General features: G+C 51.2%; 1 long non-coding RNA gene across 1 annotated transcript; it reads right to left on the bottom strand.

Annotated features, from left to right (window-relative positions):
- Positions 1–1,300: 1,300 nt before the first annotated feature.
- LOC311514722 lies at positions 1,301–9,316 on the bottom strand. Its single transcript, XR_014709924.1, has 2 exons — positions 8,657–9,316; positions 1,301–3,448 (listed from the first exon to the last, which is right to left on the bottom strand). It is a non-coding gene; the product is annotated as an uncharacterized lncRNA (long non-coding RNA).
- Positions 9,317–9,541: the final 225 nt, after the last annotated feature.

Genomic DNA, 9,541 nt, shown 5'->3' on the forward strand with positions numbered 1-9,541 from the left:
ACCTTGGTCCGAGGCCCGTCGGGGACATCAGTTGGCGGCTCCTTCACGGAGCTGTGAGCACGGGCGTGTTTTTGACACGGTTTACCCCCATCCCGGACACTTGTCCTTTCTGTAATGTGAGGGAAACCCTGGCGCACGTATATTTAGAGTGTGCCAGATTGCAGCCCCTTTTCCGGCTCCTCACAAATATTCTATTACGCTTCTGGCTTCATTTTTCCCCCCACCTTTTTATCTATACACTTCCCATCCGTGGCCTCACAAAGTCATGGGATCTCCTAGTTAACCTCCTCCTGGCCCTGGCTAAAACGGCCATCTATAAAACCAGAGAGAGGAGGTTGGCCGATGGAGTTTCCTGTGACTGTGGGGCTGTTTTCCGATCCTTGGTCTGTTCACGTATCCGGGCGGAGTTCCTCTGGGCGGCGTCCACCGACTCCCTTGATGCTTTTGAGGAGCGGTGGGCGTTGTCCGAGGCTCTCTGCTCGGTGTCCCCATCCAGCTCCCTTTGTTTTGACCCTTTGATTGGGGGAGAGAGTAAGGGACCCCAGCCCCAGCCATTGCTGCTGCGGACTCCACCACCTTAGAGGGGTCCTTTCACACGTGGGTGCACGTGCCCCCCCCCCGAGTTGTCCACCCCACAGCCTGCCCCTCTTGTTGGGTGCTTTCAGAGGAGGGAATTGTTGGTGACACTCGGGCATGGCGCCAGGTAACTGGAGGGGTGGCAGACCTTGAGAGTCGATGAAGCCCCCTCGCTCTGGGCCACCAGGTAACTCGGAAGGGTGGCAGACCACAAGAGTCGAGGAAGCCCCCTCGCTCTGGGCCACCAGGTAACTCGGAAGGGTGGCAGACCACGAGAGTCGAGGAAGCCCCCCGCTCTGGGCCACCAGGTAACTCGGAAGGGTGGCAGACCACGAGAGTCGAGGAAGCCCCCTCGCTCTGGGCCACCAGGTAACTCGGAAGGGTGGCAGACCACGAGAGTCGAGGAAGCCCCCTCGCTCTGGGCCACCAGGTAACTCGGAAGGGTGGAAGACCACGAGAGTCGAGGAAGCCCCCTCGCTCTGGGCCACCAGGTAACTCGGAAGGGTGGCAGACCACGAGAGTCGAGGAAGCCCCCCGCTCTGGGCCACCAGGTAACTCGGAAGGGTGGCAGACCACGAGAGTCGAGGAAGCCCCCTCGCTCTGGGCCACCAGGTAACTCGGAAGGGTGGTGTTAGGGAAAAAGGGTTCCCCTCCCGTCTAGGGTTAGGAGGGTAGCCTTCCCTGGACTTCTGTATTAGCCAAACAAAACACAGAGTCTTGGCTCTTTGATAAAGTGAGGCACTTTATTGCTAGCGAATACGACAGCTGAAGGGCTCACCAATTCCTTTTCAGAGGAAAATGGTGAAGCCCCGAACAAAGAACAGGGATGAGCTTTTATAGCTTGGTTCAACATACATTGTGATATCTCTTCCAGTTCGAACCGGTTAACCCAGTCTGTTTGAAGTTCTGGGGTAGGTAAGAGCATGGAGGCTTATCTGTATAAGGAATTCTCTCCCCAAAAGCAGGGAGTGCAGGTTACACACAGTTCGCATTCTTTCTATCCATAAACAAAGTAGAAAGGACAGATAAGCATAGAAAAAAGACAGCAGCGTAGCTTTACATGATTATAGGGTCGCTTTCTGGGTTTTTTTCCTATCAGTTCCCCCCTTTGAGCCTGAAGATAATTATCTTACATGGCTCATTATTCATTGTTTAACATGTTCATGTGTTTCTCATCTTGGTTAACACCACCCTTCTTTACATATAGTATCTTTGCTGGGCTCATGGTTTTGGTACATACCCGGTGGAAGAGAGCACAACAACTGGACGCACAGCAAAACAGCAGACCCACAATCATAAGGAATCCCACTCCATACACAAACAAGGTTTTTAGCCATCCAAAGTTAGGCAACCAGCTGGTGAGCCAGCCCCACAAGTCAAAGCCCACACTGGGAGAAATAGAGGCCTGCTTATGAAAGAAGGCTGACACGTTTGCAATTATGTTAGTATCTGTGACTATGCGTCCGCTTTGATTTACATAAAGGCAGCATGTGGCATTGAGAAATGTGCACACCCCTCCCTGTGCACTTAAAAGCTGATCCAGGGCCAACCTGTTTTGCATACTGTAGCGAGCTAGTGAGCTTATTTCTTCTTGCAAAGCTCGGATTGCATCTCGAGTGGCGTTAGTAAATATTTCCATTTCGGCTGACATATTTTTTAGCGCGTATTCAAGTTGGCCCACCCCCACCCACGGAAACAGAATACGGAAGGCGCGCATACCTGTACTGCCTTCCTCGACAATAGGATTATAACTGGTATCTCGACGGGTTCGTCGGGTTGTGTCTCTGATTTCTATTAAGTCTCTACGATGCATCCCTCCTGGCCAGGCAAAGGCCACCGTGCATCTTCCCAACCACCTTGGGGGCAAGGTCTTTCCTGCCCAAGTGCCACATACCCACCATAAGTGATGATCTCCTAATACTATGCTATAGTTGCCTTTATTGCCCCCTGAGTTCTGAGATACTTCCTGCAATCGTCCCACCAGGGATGCAGCATCATCAGGATTGGGTCCTATTCCCCCCCATTTCCATAATGTAAGGCCGGCAAATTGAGTCGCATTTTCTCTGAGAATGTACCCCACATAGCCTCCAGCACGGGCATAGTTGGCTACCTCAGTACCATTGGGATACAGCAAAAGAGTAGTACTTGCATTGTTTCCCAAAATTAGAATTTTCTCACAGTGGGTTTTCGGGTATTTTCCCAGAGTAGTTTTGCCTCGGGTGCGTAGCAACCTCTTTTCTACGCACAAGGGGGCCTTAACGAGCAAGTCTGGGCGATGGTTCAGGATCCAGGTCCTAAAATCTATGGGTCCCCTTCCCCTTTTTCCCTTTTGGCCGTACCACGCCAAACCATTTTGCCAAGAATTGAGGAGCGCTGGAACCGGCAAAATGGGGAACCCTTGCAGTGAATGGGAAGAGAAGTGGGAACACACCCAACAGTCACTAACATTCCATGCGTTGGTTAAATTTTGGGCTAATTGTAGAAACGTATTTTTATCCCAACCCCCCAGGGCAGAGGTCCAGGTTAACGCCCATAACCATACATACATTATAAACACTACCAGCTACTAACAACTCTAAAAAAAATAATATTAATACAATATTTGTAACAGTATACTAATACTCCAGAGTTCTGTAACTGCTTCTGATTCCGCTGATTGACCGGTACCCAGGTCATGTAGAAGCGGCGGTCGTGATGGGAGTCGTTGGGGATGTTGGAGCAGGAACCTTTTTACAGTGGCTGCAGTGCACCCATCTATCGATGCCCTCGACCTTCACTGCAGTTGGAGTAGTCAGAAGGACTTGGGCCGGGGCCGACCACCTTGGTTCCAGGCAATGCTTCCTTCGATGGATTTTAACACAGACAAAGTCTCCTGGAAAAAGAGAGTGCGCACAAGTATCAAGCGGTAAAGGTTGGGCATCTTTTACTCTGGCCCATGCATCACTCAAGGCATCTTGCAACATGCGACAATAACCCGCCAACTTATCTTGCCCAGCCATTAATGAAGTTTTTGCTGGGGCAAACCCGTCTACACTGGTTAGAGGAATCGGCAAGGGTCGGCCAAATAGAATTTCGAACGGTGTCAACGAATGCTTCCTATGGGGTGTATTACGAAGATTGGTTAACACTATGGGTAACACTTCAGGCCACTTTAATCCAGTCTGCTCGCATAGCTTTGCCAATTGGGTTTTTATCAGCCCATTCACCCTTTCTACTTTTCCTGAACTTTGTGGATGATAGGGGGTATGCAAGGCTTGTTTTATGCCGAGGGCCTTTGCTAAGTGTTGAATAATTTGGGAAGTGAAATGGGGGCCTTGGTCACTTTCCAAACGAGTCATTATCCCGAAGCGGGGCACTATCTCCTTGAGGAGACACTTCGCTACGGATACTGCATCTGCCCTTCGAGTGGGGAAAGCCTCAACCCACCCTGAAAAAAGATCAACCAGGACAAGCAAGTGTTTTAGTCCTGTCACTGGTGGTAAGTCCATGAAGTCCATCTGGACCACAGCAAATGGGTACTCAGGCAGTTTGCAATGTCCCATAGCTTGTGGTTTGACTGCTCCTTGGTGATTGTACCGTTGACACAATTCACACTGTGCAGTGACGGTCTTCGCAGCTGCATGGACACCCGGAGCAAAAAACAACTTCTCCATTTGAGCCACTAATCCCCCCTTTCCCAGGTGCGAGGCCAGGTGGAGTGCCTGGGAAACCTGAGGGAGGAGTTGTCTTGGGAGAACCGGACGACCGTCCGGGCTGACGTAGAGGTTGTCCTCATTTAGGTGGCATCCAATGGATTTCCAACGGCTAACTTCGGCCGGGGGCGTCGTCTGCTGGGCAGAGAGCAAAACGGCTGGCGTCACTGGTTGCAGTAGCAGGGGTGCCAAAAAAGGAAAAGGGGCTGGAGCCCCACAGAGGGCAGCATGACGGGCCGCCGAATCGGCTGCAGCATTTCCCTTGGAAACCTCGTCCGAGGCGTGGGAGTGGCCCTTACAGTGTGTAACCGAAACAGCTGCAGGAAGTTGAATAGCCTCTAACAAGGCAGAAATCAAGGCAACATGGGAGATCTGAGAGCCGCTGGAGGTAAGGAACCCACGATGCTTCCAAAGTTGTCCAGTAGAGTGGCATACCGAAAAGGCATATTTGGAGTCAGTATAGATGGCCACAGTTTTGTTTTCAGCTAATTGACAGGCCCTAACAAGCGCCACAAGTTCTGCTGCTTGCGCTGACTTTTGTGTAGGTAAGGCATGCGCTTCAAGCGTTGCCATCAGGGTAACAATTGCATAGCCAACTCGTAAGGCCCCAAACTCGTCCCGACAGGCAGAACCATCACAAAATAATTGGAGGTCAGGGTTCTGCAATGGAATATCAGAGAGGTCAGGACGAGGCGTGGAGATCAAATCCACCACGTGGAGGCAATTATGGGGTTCCCCATCCTCAGGCAGAGGCAAAAGGGTTGCAGGATTCAGGACTTCGCAGCGGCGTAGGGTAACAGCCTGATTGGCGAGCAAGGCCAATTCGTACCTGGTCAGTCTGGCTGCTGTGAGGTGCTGCGTGGATCCACGATTAAGAAGTGCTGCAACGGCATGAGGCACTTGAACTAGAAGAGGGTGGCCCAAGGTAAGCCCCGAAGCTTTCTCGACCAACACGGCGGCAGCCGCAACAGCGCGGAGACAGGGCGGAAGACCCTGAGCCACTGGGTCAAGAAGGACCGAAAAATAAGCCACCGGTCGCTGGCCAGGCCCAAAGGGCTGAGTTAGCACACCAGACGCCGTGCCAGATTGTTCATGGCAAAATAAGGTGAAAGGCTTTGCGTAATCCGGTCTGCCCAGGGCTGGTGCAGAAGTTAATGCTTGTTTGAGGGCGGTAAGGGCGTTATTGTGTAGAGTCGTCCATGGTAAGGGTTCGGGAACGGAATCCAGCAGCAAATCGGTGAGGGGGTGCACTAACTCCGCATAAGCCGGAATCCAGGCTCTACAATAGCCACTTGCTCCCAGTAACTGGCGGAGTTGCTTTTTAGTGGTAGGCCTTGGCATACTCAGAACGCTTTCAATCCTGTCCTGAGTAAGTGCAGTAGAAGCATATGAAATACGATGCCCCAAATATTCCACCTCGGGTTGGGCAAACTGTAGCTTGGAGAGTGCCACCTTGTGACCTTTTTCGGCCAATGCAAAAAGAAGGATTCGAGTGTCCTGTACACAGGCAGCCTTGGCTGTAGAGCACAATAACAGATCATCAACGTATTGAATCAAAGAAGAACCCATAGTCAACGAAATAGAGTCCAGATCTCGCTTTAAATACTGGCTGAAGATGGTAGGGCTCTCCCTGTAGCCCTGAGGGAGGCGGGTCCATACGTATTGACATCCGTCAAAGGTAAAGGCAAATAGGAACTGTGAGTCTGGGTGCACAGGGATGCTGAAAAATGCTGAAGACAGATCAATCACAGTAAAATAAGTAGCCCCTGGGGGAATAGCAGTTAAAATAGTTGCTGGATTGGGAACAACCGGAGCTCTCGGGATCACAATAGCATTAATCAGTCGGAGGTCATGCACGAAACGGTAAACTGGTTTGCCATCGGGGCCAGGCTTGGGTTTCTTAACAGGAAGAATAGGTGTATTGCAAGGGCTGGTAGCCTCCTTAATGATTCCTTGAGTTAAAAGCTGTTGTAGGACTGGCCGAATGCCCTCTATGGCCTCTTTAGGCAATGGATATTGCATTTTTCGGGGCAGAGGGACATCTGTACGGTAATTGATATACACCGGTTCTGCTGACTTTAAAAGTCCAGTTTCAGTGGACGCCGAGGCCCACAATGCTTCAGGAATATCAGATAACTCAGCAGGGACAAAGGGGGCGGTGGGTGTAGTGGCTAACAATGCCATTACCGTAGCTTCAGGGACCGAAGTAGGGACTGAGAGATATAGCCCCTCCGGGCTGCAAGTTATAGTTGCTCGTAGTTTACATAACAGATCTCTACCTAATAAATTTGCAGGACAGGAAGTTGCAATTAAAAAGCTATGATCCTCTGATAACGGGCCAAGCTGGACCGTTTGCTCCGCAGTTAGAGGAAGGGCGCACACGGTGCCACCAACGCCTATAGCTTTCACGGTTGCAGAAGTGGTAGGAAGGGTGGGGTCCTGTAGAGTACTTCTATCTGCCCCGGTGTCAATTAACATTGAATAAGTTTTTCCTCCCACCACAACTGGAAGCTCCGGGTGGTTTGCATCCAACTGCACTGTCCAAGAAGCGGAGGGGGTTCCTGGCGAGGGGGACGAAGCATTGTGGGTGGCTAGCTTTCAATCAGTACTTCCTTTTTCTCCCCCCCTTTCCTGTACCCTCTGGTAGGCTTGCATAAGAGGGTCAGCTGGCTGGAGGGGGTAATTTGGGCACTGGGCAGCCCAGTGTCCTTTTTGTCGGCACCGCCGGCACTCATCTGGCCCTGCCCTCCCGGGCCGTGGCTGGAAGCTCTGACCTTGTGATCCCCATCCCTGGGTAGAGCTGCCTCCTCTTCCGCCTCGTCCCCGAAAGCCTCCCCTCCTGCGGCTTGCATCCCGTCCCCGAGAGCCGTCTTGGAAACCTTGCAACTGCAGATTAAGGAGCTTTTCGGACCTCCTAGTGTCTAATTCCTTCCTATTCCTCCAGGCATGGGCTGCTAACCCCACCACCTCCTCCAGCGTTTTGTTTTCATAAGCTGGTTGACTACACACATACTTCCGAGCGAATGGTAATAAATTTTTTACATACTGGCCGATCACTTGTGTTTTCGCTACAGGGGAGGTTGGATCTAAGCCGCCGTGGTTTTTCAAAACCTTACAAAGGCGGTGGAAGAATTCCCCTGGGTGCTCATCGTGCTTTTGAACACATGCATCTACTTTTCCCCAATCATACACAGGCTTAGACATATCCTCTAATGCTTCTAAGATTCGCTTTCTCATTTTATCCCACTCTTGAACGGTCTCTGGAACATCCCAATCCATTTCAGGTTTCTCTTGCGGATAAGCCGCCCTGCCTTGCACCGTCTCTCTAGCTTTCTTATACACCGTTTCCTTCTCACCCTCGCTTAGCACTTGATTTAAAATCATTTCCACATCGTCATAATTACAATTATACATTGTGAAAATACCCTTTAACTTTTTAATAAATTCTTCCGGACACTGTCGAAATGAGGGAAAAGTAGATGACCAATTCATTAGATCCGTGCTGGTAAAAGGGACATACACCATCTGTGTCCCCCCCCTACCGCTCGGCAGTTGTCGCATAGGCATTTGGACTGCACTGGCTATTGCAGCTCCAAGAACTTTTGCCTTAGGGGTGCCTAGAGAACCGTGAGACCGGGTCTTTGCAGGGGTTGCATCACTGGGGTGTCGCGGATCAGGACGTGTCAACCCCCTGGTAGAGGTGCCAGCCTCCGGATCGCCCCCCCGCTCTGCGTTAATTGTGGGGGTATCGGTAGCTAGTGGGAGAGTGGGACCGCTCCTTTCCCCGGTTGGGGGCGTGGGTGCATCAGGGTCAGGCTGCGGTACCCCACCCCATAGCCAGCTACATTCTTCCAATGGTATAGGATCCCCCGCTTCTTTCAATGGGAGTTGGGGATAAATAGACCTTGACGTTTTTAGCTTCTGGTCAGCATGACTAGATTCTGGATTGTATGGTGGGGGCCGCATGGCTTTAAGTTTTTCTACCTCAGCACGCAAACTAGTAGTTACACTGGCACTTTTGCGCCGTTCGGCCTCCCTTATCCATACATCAGAATACTTAAGTTGCCGCGGTTGTAAATCATATAATACTTTTCGTAATTGAACAATGTTATGTAACTCAAATGTTCCTTCCCCCGGCCAGCGATTTCCTGGTTCCGGGTCGTCTTGCGTCATTCCCACCCAGGGACCTTGACACAAAAATATAAACTTATACAAAGCTTTGTTGCCATCCGATTGTAAGGCCTTGATATCCCTATCATAATGTTTTAACATATAGCCCAGAGGCGTAGAAGGATCAACAGTTCTACTGGACCCCCCCCCATCTTTTCCCAAAGACGGGACCCCCGGCTGTTGTCTAGACAATCACAAAGGAAAAATTCAGAACTCACCAAGTTCCCACCGGCCGGTGTTCACCAATAGGTCCGGACCCTAGTGCCTTCGGGATGCCTTATTTCGCCGAAGCGGCGGGTGGAAGCGAGACGGGAAGCCTTCAGGGTTAAAGCAACCCGGGTGCCGGCAAGAAGGATTCAGAGTCCCGACCGTCCACCGGTCCGGAGAAGAGGCGATCCCGGACGAGCCCCCAAATTGTTAGGGAAAAAGGGTTCCCCTCCCGTCTAGGGTTAGGAGGGTAGCCTTCCCTGGACTTCTGTATTAGCCAAACAAAACACAGAGTCTTGGCTCTTTGATAAAGTGAGGCACTTTATTGCTAGCGAATACGACAGCTGAAGGGCTCACCAATTCCTTTTCAGAGGAAAATGGTGAAGCCCCGAACAAAGAACAGGGATGAGCTTTTATAGCTTGGTTCAACATACATTGTGATATCTCTTCCAGTTCGAACCGGTTAACCCAGTCTGTTTGAAGTTCTGGGGTAGGTAAGAGCATGGAGGCTTATCTGTATAAGGAATTCTCTCCCCAAAAGCAGGGAGTGCAGGTTACACACAGTTCGCATTCTTTCTATCCATAAACAAAGTAGAAAGGACAGATAAGCATAGAAAAAAGACAGCAGCGTAGCTTTACATGATTATAGGGTCGCTTTCTGGGTTTTTTTCCTATCAGTGGCAGACCACGAGAGTCGAGGAAGCCCCCTCTCTCTGGGCCACCAGGTAACTCGGAAGGGTGGCAGACCACGAGAGTCGAGGAAGCCCCCCGCTCTGGGCCACCAGGTAACTCGGAAGGGTGGCAGACCATGAGAGTCGAGGAAGCCCCCCGCTCTGGGCCACCAGGTAACTCGGAAGGGTGGCAGACCACAAGAGTCGAGGAAGCCCCCTCGCTCC

This window comes from Lepidochelys olivacea (assembly GCF_965140295.1).
Source record: "Lepidochelys olivacea isolate rLepOli2 genome assembly, chromosome: 1".
In the NCBI taxonomy this organism is placed as follows: domain Eukaryota; kingdom Metazoa; phylum Chordata; order Testudines; family Cheloniidae; genus Lepidochelys; species Lepidochelys olivacea.